The sequence below is a fragment of the Mirounga angustirostris genome, unplaced genomic scaffold (genome assembly GCF_029215605.1).
Source record: "Mirounga angustirostris isolate CCGP_5_RB_7025 unplaced genomic scaffold, mMirAng1.0.hap1 SCAF_2, whole genome shotgun sequence".
In the NCBI taxonomy this organism is placed as follows: Eukaryota; Metazoa; Chordata; class Mammalia; order Carnivora; family Phocidae; genus Mirounga; species Mirounga angustirostris.
Genome location: NW_026991710.1, coordinates 106,808,099 through 106,822,115, shown reverse-complemented (window position 1 = coordinate 106,822,115; position 14,017 = coordinate 106,808,099). Strand labels below are relative to the sequence as shown.

Genomic DNA, 14,017 nt, shown 5'->3' with positions numbered 1-14,017 from the left:
AGGCAAAATGAATAAACAAACCAAAAGCAGAATCAGATATATAAATATAGAAAACAAACTGATGGTAGCTAGAAGGGAGAAGGCTGGGAGATGTCAAAATGGGTGAAAGGGAATGGAAGATACAGGCTTCCAATTATGGAAGTCATGGAATAAAAGGTATAGCACAGGGAATATGTCAATAATATAATAGCATTGTATGGTGACAGGAGGCAGCTACACTTCTGGTGAACATAGCATAATATATAGAGTTGTTGAATCACTATGTTATATACCTGATACTAATATACTAATATTGTGTGAACTATACTCAAAAAATAAATAAAATTTAAAACCAAAAATTCTAAAATTTATATGGAGAGGCAAAAACCCCAGAATAGCCAACACAATATTGAAAGAGAAAAACAAATTTGGAGGTTAGATACCACCTAATATCAAGAGTTACTATGAAGATACAGTAATCAATACAGTGAGGTATTGGTGAAAGAACAGACAAGTAGGTCAATGGAAAAGAATATAGAGCTCAGAAATAGACCCACCTAAATATGGTCAACTGATTGTTGACAAAGGAGCAAAGGCAATACAATGGAAGAAAGATAAGTCTTCAACAAATGGTGCTAGAATAGCAGGATATCCAAGTGCAAAAAAAAAAAAAAAAAAAGTAGACACAGACCTTATGACCTTCAGAAAAAATTTTTTTTAACATTTTATTTATTTATTTGACAGAGAGAGACACAGCAAGAGAGGAAACACAAGCAGAGGGAGTGGGAGAGGGAGAAGCAGGCTTCCTGCTGAGCAGGGAGCCCGATGAGGGGCTCGATCCCAGGTCCTGGGATCATGACCTGAGCCGAAGGCAGATGCTTAATGACTGAGCCACCCAGGTGCCCCAACCTTCACAAAATTTAACTAAAAATGGATCATAAACCTAAAAAATAAAAACCAAAACTATAGTCCTCATGGTAGATAATATTGTCAGAGAAAGACATACCACGATTTCACTCATGTGTGGAATTTAAGAAATAAAACAAATGATCAAAGGAAAAAAAAGAAAGAGAGACAAACCAAGAAACAGACTCTTAACTGTAGAGAACATACTGATCATTTCCAGAAGGGAGGTGGGTGGGGGAATGGGTTAAGTAGGTGATGGGGATTAAGGAGTGCATTTGTAATGTGCATTGGTTGATATGTGGAAGTGTTGAATCACTATATTATACACCTGAAACTAATAGTACACTGTATGTTAACTAACTGGAATTTATTTTTATTTTTTTTAAGATTTATTTATTTATTTATTTGAGAAAGAGAAAGAGAGCACTAGGGAGAGGCAGAGGGAGCAGCAGACTCCCTGCTGAGCAGGGAGCCTGATGCGGGCTTGATCCCAGGACCCCAGGATCATGACCTGAGCCAAAGGCAGATGCTTCAGTTACGGAACCACCCAGGTGCCCCAACTAACTGGAATTTAAATAAAAACTTTTAAAAAATTTATTTTCTGGTTCTTTTTGTAGTTCTTTCTTTCTTTTCTCTTGCTCTCTTTTTTTGTGATTGATGAGTATAGTAATGTTTGGCTTGCTTTCTCTTTATTTTTTGTGTATCTGTCATAGTTATTCGATTTGTGGTCACCATGAGCTTCATATATAACATTATAAGTAAATAGCAGTCCATATTAATTTGATGGACATTTAAGTTCAAACATTCTTTAGCAACAACAACAATAAAACAGAAAAAGAAAGAGATTTTTTCTTTTTTGTTTTCCCCTTGTCTTCCTTTTCTACTCCTTTCTCCATATTTTATGTATATGTTGTCATATTTTACATCTTTTTTTCCCTATATTTCTTATGTCCAGTTATGGCCATTTGTTTTCCATTTAAAGAAGTTCCTTTAACATTTCTTGGAAGCTTGGCATAGTGGTGATAAACTCCTTTATCTTTATCTATCCTTTATCTTGTTTGTCTGGGAGACTCTGTCTCTCTTTCAAATCTGGATGATAACATTGCCAGGTATGGCAGTACTTGTTGTAGGTTTTTTTTCCTTTCAGTACTTTGAATATAACATGCCACTCCATGTGGCTTACAAAGTTTTTGCTGAAAAATCATCTGAGAGCCTTATAGGTTTTCCTTTGTAGGTAACTTTTTATTTCTCTCTTGCTTCTTTTAAGATGCTTTCTTTGTCTTTAACCCTTGGCATTTTAATTATTATCTGTTGCGATGTGGACCTCCTTGGGTTCAACTTTTCTGGAACTCTCTCTGCTTCTTTGACTTGAATATTTATTTCCCTCCCTAGGTTAGGAAAGTTTTCAGTTATTATATCTTCAGATAAATTTCCTACACCTTTCTCTCTCTTCTTCTGGGACACCTATAATGCAAATGTTTGTTCACTTGATGTTGTCTAAGGAATCTCTTAATGTATCCTAATTTTTTTTCAGTTTTCTCTTTTTGCTATTCAGCTTGTGTGCTTTCTGTTCCCTTGTCTTCCAGATCACTGCTACGTTCTTCCACATCCTCTAATCTGTTGATTTCCTCTAGTTTGTTTTTTATTTCAGTTATTGTATTCTTCAACTCTGATTGGCTCTTTTAATGTCTTCTATCTCTTTATTGAAAGTGTCATTGACTTAGTCCAATCTTTTCTCCAGCCCAGTGAGTATCTTATGATCATTACTTTAAATTCTTTATCAAGCATATTGCTTATCTCTGTTTCATTTAGGTCTTTTTCTGAGGTTTTTTCTTGTTCTTTCTTTTGGAGCATATTCCTCTATTTCCATTTATGTGACTTTCTGTGTTTGTTTCCGTGGATTAGAACTACTTCTCCTAATGTTTAAGGAGTTGTGTGTGGAATCCCCTATGCAAACTGTGTGTGCCTAATGACTTTTTCTGGCTGGCTGGAGTTGTGGCTGTATATGCTAGTCTTTTATACCATGGCTTTTTATAGAAAGAATACCAATAAAAAGAATAATAAAAGAAAAAAGAAAATAATAAAATAAAAGAAAACAAAAAGAAAAAAGTAAAAAGAGAAAGAACAAAAAGAAGAGAATTTTAAAAAGAGAACAAGAAATAAAAGAAAACCAAAAAAAAAATAACAAAACAAGACAAATTTTACAAAGTAAAATTAAATTAAATTAAAATTTAAAACACACACACACACAAACACAAAAACCACAAAACTACAGCTTGTTGGGGCGCCTGGGTGGCTCAGTTGGTTAAGCGACTGCCTTCGGCTCGGGTCATGATCCTGGAGTCCCTGGATCGAGTCCCGCATCGGGCTCTCTGCTCGGTGGGGAGCCTGCTTCTCCCTCTGACCCTCCCCCCTCTCATGTGCTCTCTCTCTCTGTCTCAAATAAATAAATAAAATCTTAAAAAAAAAAAAAAAACTGCAGCTTGTTTTCTGTGCCTCAGCACCTCAAGGCAGCTGGTGTGGGTTTGTAGTCCCCGGGCTTGCTGGGGTCAAAGGCTCACTGTAAGCCAACCCTAGTGGATCTGGACTTTTAAGGTGGAAGGGGAGAGAGTGTTCCTGCAATTCCTCAGCACTTTTTAACCATGGCTTTTTTTCCTGTGTCCCAGTGTGTGCAGGGTTGGTGTGGTCTTGTAGACCCTGGGCTCGCTGAAGTTGCAAGCTCATAAAGATGACCAGACCCACATGTTACATAGTCTGGACCCTGCTCCATTCTAGGCTCTTAAGGTGGGGTGGGAACCCCAAACTATGTCATTCTCCAGTCCCTCTGATTTGGAGAGCTTTCCCACAGCTCCTCTGATGTTTGGCAGGTTTCTAGTGTGTCTTTTATATGCTAGTTGCTTTTTTAAACTTTGGGTTTTTTCCTATGCCCAAGGACAGAGGGATCTGTTCCTCGTCCTTCAATACTATCCTTCCCCACTACTGTTTGCAGTGTTGGGGGTGGGGATTCCCTTTGTTACTGTAGCTCTGTCTCTCTTGTTCTCTGGCCATTCTCTTTGTCTTTGGTTGTTCAGTCAGACTTCAGTTCTTTCTCACGTGGAATTGTTGTGTTAATAGGTGTAAGTTGGTGTGTTCTGTGAAGGAGGTGAATTCAGAGTCTTCCTATGTTGCCATCTTGAATGGGAATCTCCTGTATTTTAAATTTTATTTTCAGTTCTTCACTGCTGGTACATAGTAAAGCAATTGACTTTTATATTTTAACCTTGTATCCTGCAGCCTTGCTATTATAATCATGGAGGTACAGGAGATTTTTTTGTCAATTCTTTTGGTTTTTCTACATAGCTGACCATGTCATCTGGGAAAAAAGACAGTTTACTATCTTTCTCTCCAATTTGTATACCTCTTATTTCCTTTCCTTGCCTTATTGCATTAGCTAATACTTGGACTGTGGTGTTGAAAACTAGTGCCTTATTACTGATCTTAGTGGGAAAACTTATACTAGTCTCTCACCATTAAGTATTATTAGGTATAGGGGTTTTTTTGTAGATGTTTTATTCATTTGAGGAAGATCCCTTCTATTCCTAGATTATTGAGAATTTTAATCATCATGGGTGTTGGATTTTGTCAAATACTTTCTCTGCATATTTTGAAATGATCATGTGGTTTTTCTCTTTTTAGCCTATCAGTGTGATGGATTACATTAATTGATATTTTAATGTTGAACCTGCCTTGCATACCTGAGATAAATCTCACTTGGTAGTGGTATATAAATCTTGTTTGATTCAATTTGCTAATATTTGTTGAGAATTTTTACATTTATGTTCATGAGAGATATTGATCTATAGTTTTTTTATGTTTTATTTTTGAAAAATAGAAGTTAGTTTTATGATAGGAAAAAAGGAACATTGTAAATAGAATTTCATTTAATTTTAAATGTACCCATCCAACTTCTGGGAAATAAGAAATGTATTTTATAGGCCTTGCCTCATATTAGGGTAACCTAATTTTGCACACTTAAAACTTATATTAGGAAATAGTCACATGTTGACCCTCTTGAACTCACAATGTTCATTTAGTAATCAAAATGTAAAAGGCATTTATTTGTCATCATTGAAATCAAGCTCTTTTCTTCTTTTTACTTTTTTATCCTCTTTATCCATTTCTCCCACCCCTCACACTCTGCCTCTGGCAACCACCAATCTGTTCTCTGTATCTATGAGCTTGTTTGTTTTGTTTTTGTTTGTTCATTCTGTATTTTGGGATTCCACATATAATAGAGATCATATGGTACTTGTCTTTCTCTGACTAATTTCACTTAGCGTAATGCCCTGTAGGCCTATCCATGTTGCTATAAGTGGCAAGATTTCTTCTTTATTATGGGTGAATAATTTTCCATTGTATATACATACCATAATTTCTTTATTCTTTCACCTATCAGTGGACACTTGGTTTGGTTTTGTATCTTGCGTACTGTAGATAATGTTGTAGTAAACATAAGGGTGTATATATCTTTTAGAATTAGTTTTTGTTTTCTTTGTATAGATATCCAATATTGGAATTACTGGATCATATAGTAGTTCTATTTTTAAGTTTTTGATGAACCTCCATACTGTTTTCTATAGTGGCTCACTAATTTACATTTCAACTCACAGCGTACAAGGATTTACTTTTCTCCATATCCTTGCCATCACTTATCTCTTGCCTTTTTTTTTTTTTAGTATGGAATGCTTCATGAATTTGCGTGTCATCCTTGTGCAGGGGCCATGCTAATCTTCTCTGTATCATTCCAATTTTAGTATATGTGCTGCCAAAGTGAGCACTCTCTTGCCTTTTTGATAATAGCTATTCTTACAGTGTGATGTGATATCTCATTGTGGTTTTGATTTCATTTCCCTGATGATTAATGAAGTTGAGCATCTTTTATTGTGTCTTTTGACTATCTCTGTGTCTTCTTTGGAAAAGCGTCTGTTGAGATCTCCTGCCCATTTTTTAATTGGATTGTTTGTTTTTTGCTATTGAGTTATATGTGTTTTTCATATATTTTGGATATTAATCCTTTATTACATATAAGACTTTCAAGTATTTTCTCCCATTCACTAGGTTGCCTTTCCATTTTGTGAATGGTTTCTTCTGTTGTGCAGAAGCTTTTTAGTATTACGTAGTCCCACTTACTTATTTTTGCTTTTATTGCTTTTGCTTTGGTGTCAGATTCTAAAATTCTCAACAAGACCTATGCCAAAGAGCTTACCACATATGTTTTCTTCTAGGAGTTTTATGGTTTCAGGTCTTACATTAACATCTTTAATCCATTTTGAATTTGTCTTTGTGTATAGTGTAATTTACTGGTCTAGTTTTATTCTTTTGCATGTTAGGATTTCTGAACACCATTTAGTGAACAGAGTCTCCTTTTCCCATGGTATATTCTTTCCTCTTTTGTTGTAAATTAATTGGCCATGTAAATGTGGGTTTATTTCTGGGCTCTCTATTCTGTGCCCCTGATCTATGTCTGCTTTTATGCCACTACCACACTGTTTTAATTAGTATAACTTTGTAATGGAGTTTGAAATCAGGGAGTGTGATGCCTCCAACTTTGGTCTTCTATCTCAAGATTGCTTTGGCTGTTCAAGGTTTTTTGTGGTTCCATACAAATTTTAGGATTGTTTGTTCTGTTTCTTTGAAAAATTCCACTGGAACTTTGATAGGAATTGCACTGAATCTCTACATTAATTTGGGAAGTGAGGACATTTTAGCAATAATCAGTCTTCCAACCCATTGGCACAGAATATCTTTCCATTTGTTTGTGACTTCAATGTCTTTTATTAATGTCTTACAGTTATTAGTATACAGGTCTTTCACCTCCTTGGTTAAATTTACTCTTAGGTGTATTTTTTTTTTTTTAAAGATTTTATTTATTTATTTGACAGAGAGAGACACAGCGACACAGCAGGGGGGAGTGGGTGAGGGAGAAGCAGGCTTCCCACCGAGCAGGGAGCCCGATGCAGGGACTCAATCCCAGGACCCTGGGATTATGACCTGAGCTGAAGGCAGGAGCTTAACGACTGAGCCACCCAGGCACCCTCAGGTGTATTTTTTTGAAGCAGTTGTAAACAGGGTTGTTTTATTTCTCTTTCTGATAGTTTATTATTAATGTATAGAAGCATAACAGATTTTTAATATTTATTTATTTATTTATTTAGAGCATGAGCAGTGAAGGACGGGGCAGAGGGAGATGGAAAGAGAGAATCTTAAGCAGGCTCTACACGAGCTCGATCTCATGACCCTGAGATTATGACCTAAAGCTGAAATCAATAGTCGGACACTTAACAGACTGAGCCACCCAGGCACCCCAAAAAGTAATAGATTTTTGAGTATTGATTTTGTATCTTGCAACTTTACTAAATTTGTTTATTAGTGATAACAGTTTTTTTTGTTGGGGCCTTTAGGGTTTTCTATATATTAAATCATGTCTTCTGCAAATAGAGACAATTTTACTTCTGTTTTTTTCTAATTCTGATGTTTTTTTTTTCCTTGCTTGATTGCTCTAGTTAGAGTTTCAAGTATTGTGTTGAATAGAAGTGGTGAAAGTGGACACCCTCATCTTGTTCCTGGTCTTAGAGGAAAAGCCTTCAGTCTTTCACCATTAAGTATGATGTTAGCTATGGTCTTATCATATATGGCCTTTCTTATGTTGAGGCATATTCCCTCTATACCCACTTTATTGAGAATTTTTATCATAAATGGATGTTAGTTTTTTTCAAATGCCTTTTCTGCATCTATTGAGATGATCATATGATTTTTGTACTTCATTTTGCTAACGTAGTGAATCACATTTACTGGTTTGTGGATGTTGAACCATCCTTGCATCCCTAGAATAAATGCCTCTTGATCATGGTGTATGATCCTTTTTATGTATTGTTGACTTTGGCTTGCTTATATTTTGTTGAGGTTTTTAATGTTTATCAGGGGTATTGGCCTGTAACATTGTTTTTTTGTGGCATCTTTGTCAGGTTTTGATACCAGAGTACTGCTGGTCCCATAAAATGAGTTTGGATGAATTCCCTCCACTTCAGTTTTTAACAAGAGCTTGAGAAGGGTTGGTGTTAATTCTTTGAATGCTTGGTAGAATTTATCACTGAAGCTGTATGTTCTTGGACTTTTGTTTATTGGGAAGTTTTTGGTTACTGATTCAGTCTCCTTACCAGTAATCAGTTTGTTCAGATTTTCTATGTCAGCATGATTCAGTCATGGTAGAATGTATGCTTATAGGAATTTATCCATTTCTTTTAGGTTGTCCAAGTGCTTGGCATATACTTGTTCATAGTAGTCTCTTATGATCCTTTGAATTTCTGTGGTATCCAGTTGTAATATCTCTTTCATTTCTGACTTATTCGAGTCCTTTTTTTTCTTGATGACTCTTGCAAAAGTCTTGTTACTTTTGTTTATCTTTGCAAAGGACAACCTCTTAGTTTCACTGATCCTATTGTCTTTTTAGTCTCTATTTCATTTATCTCTGCTATAATCTTTTTTATTTCCTTACTCCTATTAACTTTTTTTTTTTTTTGTCCTGTAAGGTGTAAAGTTAGGTTATTTGAAACATCTCTTGTTTCTTGAGGTAGGCATTTATCACTGTGAACTTTGCTCTTAGAAGTGCTTTGGGTGCCTCACACAAATTTTGGTATGTTAGATTTCCATTTTTATTTGTCTCAAGGTATTTTTTTCTTTCTCTTTTGATATTTTCTTTGCCTCATTGGTTGTTTGGTAGCACATTGTTTAGTCTCCACATATTTTTGAATTTTTGAGTCTTCCTGTAATTAATTTCTAATTTTATACTATTGTGCTTGGAAAAAAATGCTTGACATGACTTCACTTCTCCTAAATTTATTATGATTTGTTTTCTGTTCTAACATATGATCTATCCTGCAAAATGTTTCATCTGTGCTTTGGAAGGATATGTACTCTGTTATTTTTGGATGTAATGTTCTATGTATATCTGTTAAATCCATCTGATCTAATTTATCATTTACGCCAATGATCCTGTATTGATTTTTTATCTGCTTGATCTATCCATTGCTATAAGTGGGGTGTTAAAACCTCCTACTATTATTATATTGCAGTCTATTTCTCCTTTTAGGCCTATTAATTTTTCCTTTCTATACTTAGGTGCTTCTTTTTTTTTTTTTTAAAGATTTTATTTATTTTTTAGAGAGCGAGCGAGAGAGAAACAGCATGAGAGGGAAGAGGGTCAGAGGGAGAAGCAGGCTCCCCGCTGAGCGGGGATCCCTATGTGGGACTCGATCCCAGGACCCTGGGATCATGACCTAAGCCGAAGGCAGACGCTTAACCATCTGAGCCACCCAGGTGCCCACTTAGGTGCTTCTTATTGGGTACATAAATATTTATGTGTTATATCCTCTTGATGTATTGACCTCTTTATCATGATGTAAGTCCCATCTTTGTCTCTTATTACAACTTTGTTTTAAAGTCTTTTTGTCTGTTATAAGTATAGCTACTCTAGCTGTTTGTTTGTTTCCATTAGCATGGAATATCTTTTTCCATCCTTTCACTTTACATCTAAAGTGAGATTCTTGTGGGGAGCATATAGATGGGTCTTGTTTTTTGTTTTTGTTTTTTAATCCACTCAGCCAGTCTATGTCTTGATTGAAGAATTTAGTCCATTTGTATTTAAAGTAATTATTGATAAGCATGTGCTTATTGCCATTTCATTATTGTTTACTGGCTGGTTTTCTACTTCCTCTCTGTTTCCTTTCTTCTTTTGCTCTCTTCCCTTGTGGCCTAATGACTTCCTTTAGTAGTTTACTTATATTCCTTTCTCTTTGTCTTTTGTGTATTTGTTACAGGTTTTTGCTTTGTTATTACCATGAGGCTTATGTATGAAAACTTAGAGTATATTTTAAGTTGATAACAATTAAGTTTGATTCAATCTGAAGCTCACCATCTTTACTCTTACCACTGATAGTTTATATTTTTGATAACACATTTTACATCTTTTTTTTTTTTTTTTTTAAAGTAAGCTCTATACCCAATGTGGAGCTTTAACGCACAACCCAAACATCAAGAGTCACATGCTATACTGAGTGAGCCAGCCTGGTGCCCCACATTTTACATCTTTTTATCTTGTGTATCCCTTAACCGATTAATTGCAATCATAGTGTTTTTTTTTTACTAGTTTTGTCTCTTAACCTTTATGCTCACTTTATAACTGATTAATCCACTATTTTTTTTTTTAAGATTTTATTTATTTGACAGAGACACAGCGAGAGAGGGAACACAAGCAGGGGTAGTGGGAGAGGGAGAAGCAGGCTCTGAGCAGGGAGCCTGATGCGGGGCTCGATCCCAGGACCCTAGATTCATGACCTGAACTGAAGGTAGATGCTTAATGACTGAGCCACCCAGGACCCCTAATCCACTATTTTTTTTTTTTTTTAAGATTTTATTTATTTATTTGAGAGAGAGAGAATGAGAGACAGAGAACATGAGAGGGAGGAGGGTCAGAGGGAGAAGCAGACTCCCTGCTGAGCAGGGAGCCCGATGCGGGACTCGATCCTGGGACTCCAGGATCATGACCTGAGCTGAAGGCAGTCGCTTAACCAACTGAGCCACCCAGGCGTCCCCCCTAATCCACTATTTTGACATTTATTTACCTTCCCAGTGAGATTTATTCTGTCATCCATTTTCTTGTTACTAATTAATGCCCTTTCTTTTCAGCTTAAAGAAGTCCCTTTAACATTTCATAAGACTGTTTTAATGGTGATGAACTCCTTTAGCTTTTGCTTATATGGAAAAACTATCTCTTCTTCAATTCTGACTGTTAACTGGGTAGGGTAAAATTTTTTTTAATTTTATTTTTTATTCCAGTATAATTAACATACAGTGCTATATTATTTTCAGGTACTATAGCATAATGACTCAACAATCCTCTACTTTCTTCATGCTCATAAAGATAAATGTACTCTTAATCCCCTTTATTTATTACAACCTTTATCACCCCTCCTCCAGCTCCCGCCGGGGACCCTCAGTTGGTTTTCTGGATTTAAGAGTTTCTTTTTTGGGGGGGGCGCCTGGGTGGCTCAGATGGTTAAGCATCTGCCTTCGGCTCAGGTCATGATCTCAGAGTCCTGGGATCGAGTCCTGCATCGGACTCCCTGCTCCTTGGGAGCCTACTTCTCCCTCTGCCTCTCTCTCTGTCTCTCATGAATAAATAAATAAAATCTTTAAAAAAGAGTTTCTTTTTTTGTCTTTTTTTCTTTCTTTTGTTTTTTTTTCTTAAATTCCACATATAAGTAAAATCATATGGTATTTGTCTTTCTCTGACTGATTTTGAAAATTTCACTTAAGAATACACCCTCTAGGTCCACCCATGTTTTTGAAATGGCATTTCATTCTTTCTTATGGCTGAGTAATGTTCCATTGTATATATATATATTCCACATCTTCTTTATCCATTCATCTATAGATGACATTTTTTTTTAAAGATTTTATTTATTTATTTGAGAGAGAGAATGAGAGACAGAGAGCACGAGAGGGAAGAGGGTCAGAGGGAGAAGCAGACCCCCCGCTGAGCAGGGAGCCCGATGTGGGACTCGATGTGGGACTCGATCCTGGGACTCCAGGATCATGACCTGAGCTGAAGGCAGATGCTTAACCATCTGAGCCACCCAGGCACCCCTATTTTTAATTTTTTGAAGAACCTCCATACTCTTTTCTCTAATGGCTACACAAGTTTGCATTCTCAAGAACAGTGCATGAGGGTTCCTTTTTCTCCACATCCTCACCAACACCTGTTGTTCTTCTCTTTTTGATTCTAGCCATTCTGATAGGTGTAAGGTGATACTTCACTGTGGTTTTAACTTGCATTCCTCTGATGATTAGAGATATTAAGCATCTTTTCACGTATCTGTTGGCTATCTATGTTTTCCTTGGAAATATGTCTATTCCGGTCCTCTGCCCATTTTTTTCCTCCTCTGCCCAATTTTAATTGGATTATTTTTTTGGTGTTGAGTTATATAAATTTTTTATATATTTTGTGTATTAACCCCTTATTGGATATATCATTTACAAATATCTTCTCCTATTCAGTAAGTTGATGGTTTGGTAGAATTCACCTGTGAAGCTGTGTGGTCCTGGACTTTTGGGTTGTTTTGAGTTTTTTGATTACTGATTCAATTTCATTGCTAGTAATTGGTCTGTTCAAATTTTCTATTTCTTTTTAATTCAGTTTTCAGATGTTACATGTTTCTAGGAATTTTCTATTTCTTCTAGGTTGTCCAGTGTGTTGGTATACAATTTTTTATACTCTTATAATCTTTTGTATTTCTATGACATCAGTTATTTCTCCTCCTTCTTTTCTGATTTTGTTTAATGAAACTTCTTCTTTTTCTTGATGATTCTGGCTAAAGGTTTATCAATTTTGTTAATCTTTTCAAAGAACCAAGTCCTGGTTTCACTGATCTGTTCAATTGTTTTTTACTCTATTTCACTTATTTCCTTCCTTCTACTGGTTTGGGGCTTTGTTTTTTTATTCTTTTTCAACCTCCTTTAGGTGTAAGGTTTGGTTATTTTTTTGATATTTTTCTTCTTGAGTTAAGACTGTGTTGCCATAAACCTTCCTCTAAGAACAGTTTTTGATATTTCCCAAAGATTTTGGTTTGTTGTTTTTTCATTTTCATGTGTCTCCATGAATTTTTTTATTTCCTCTTTGATTTCTTGGTTATTTCATCCATTGTTTAGTAGCATGTCATTTAGCCTCCATGTATTTGTCATTTTTTTCTTGTGATTGATTTCCAGTTTTATACCATTGTGGTTGGAAAAGATGCTTAATGTGATTTCCATCTTTTTTAACTTATTGAGACTTGTTTTGTGGCCCTACATGTGATCTATTCTGGAGAATGATCCATGTATATTTGAAAAGATTGTGTTTTCTACTGTTTTTGAATGGAATGGTCTCAATATACCTGTTAGTTCCATCTGGTCCAGTGTGTCATTCAAAGCCATGGTTTTCTTGTTGATTTTCTGTATGGATGATTTATCCATTGATTTAAGTGGGGTTTTAAAGTCCCCTCCTATTATTGTACTGCCAATTTCTTCCTTTATTTCTGTTAATATTTGTTTCATGTACTTAGGTGCTCCCATGTTGGGTACTTACATATTTATCATTTGTATATCCTCTTATTGATTAGTTCCCTTTATCACTTTATCATATGTCCTTCTTTATCCCTTGTTACAATCTTTGTTTTGAAGTCTATTTTGTCTGATATACGTATTGCTACCCCAGGTGTTTTTTGTTTTTTTTTTCTCTTTCATTTGGATGGTAAACATTTTTCCACCCCTTCACTTTCAGTCTTTTCAATCTACATGTCTTCAGGTCTGAAATAAATCTCTCATAGGTAGCATATAGAAGGGTCTTGCTTTTTTTATCCATTCAGTTATTTCTCTTGCTGCTTTTAAAATCTCTGTTTATCACTATTTTTTATGCCATTTAATTACTGTCTTTTTTTTTTTAAAGATTTTATTTATTTATTCGACAGAGAGAGAGCAAGAGCAGGAACACAAACAGGGGCAGTGGGAGAGGGAGAAGCAGGCTTCCTGCTGAGCAGGGAGCCCGATGTGGGACTCGATCCCAGGACCCTGGCATCATGACCTGAGCCGAAGGCAGACGCTTAACGACTGAGCCACCCGGGCGCCCTAATTACTGTGTGTCTTGATGTTAATCTCCTTGGGTGTTTTTGTTCGATACTTTCTGGGTTTCCTGGAACTGGATGTCTGTTTCCTTCCTCCATGTTATAGAAGTTTCAGCTCTTATATCCTTAAATAAATGTTCTCTCTCTTCTACTTCTGGGATCCCTATAATGCGAATGTTATTACACTGGATGATGTAACTGAGTTCCCTTAACCTATTCTCATTTTTTATTATTCTTTTTTTTTTTTTTTTTTTTGCTGTGTAGCTTGGTTTTTTTCCCCCCCAATACTTTGCCTCCCAGTTCTCTAATCCATTTTTCTTTTTCCTTTAATCTACGATTGACTTCCTGTAGTGTGTTTTTAATTTTAGTTTTCTTCTCTGGTTTTTTCTTTTTTCTATTTCTTCGTCAAAGGTCCCACATTCTCCACTCTTTTTTCA

The 14,017-nt window shown here is 35.8% G+C and overlaps 1 long non-coding RNA gene and 1 other non-coding gene across 2 annotated transcripts in view; one reads left to right on the top strand and one right to left on the bottom strand.

Moving 5' to 3' along the window:
• LOC123848253 (uncharacterized) overlaps nucleotides 1-14,017 on the top strand; it is a 44,639-nt gene that overhangs the window by 8,753 nt on the left and 21,869 nt on the right. The gene's annotated exons all lie outside the window — the stretch shown is intronic.
• On the bottom strand, nucleotides 5,596-5,702 carry LOC123849068 (U6 spliceosomal RNA). Its single transcript, XR_006791913.2, has one exon. It is a non-coding gene; the product is annotated as a U6 spliceosomal RNA (small nuclear RNA).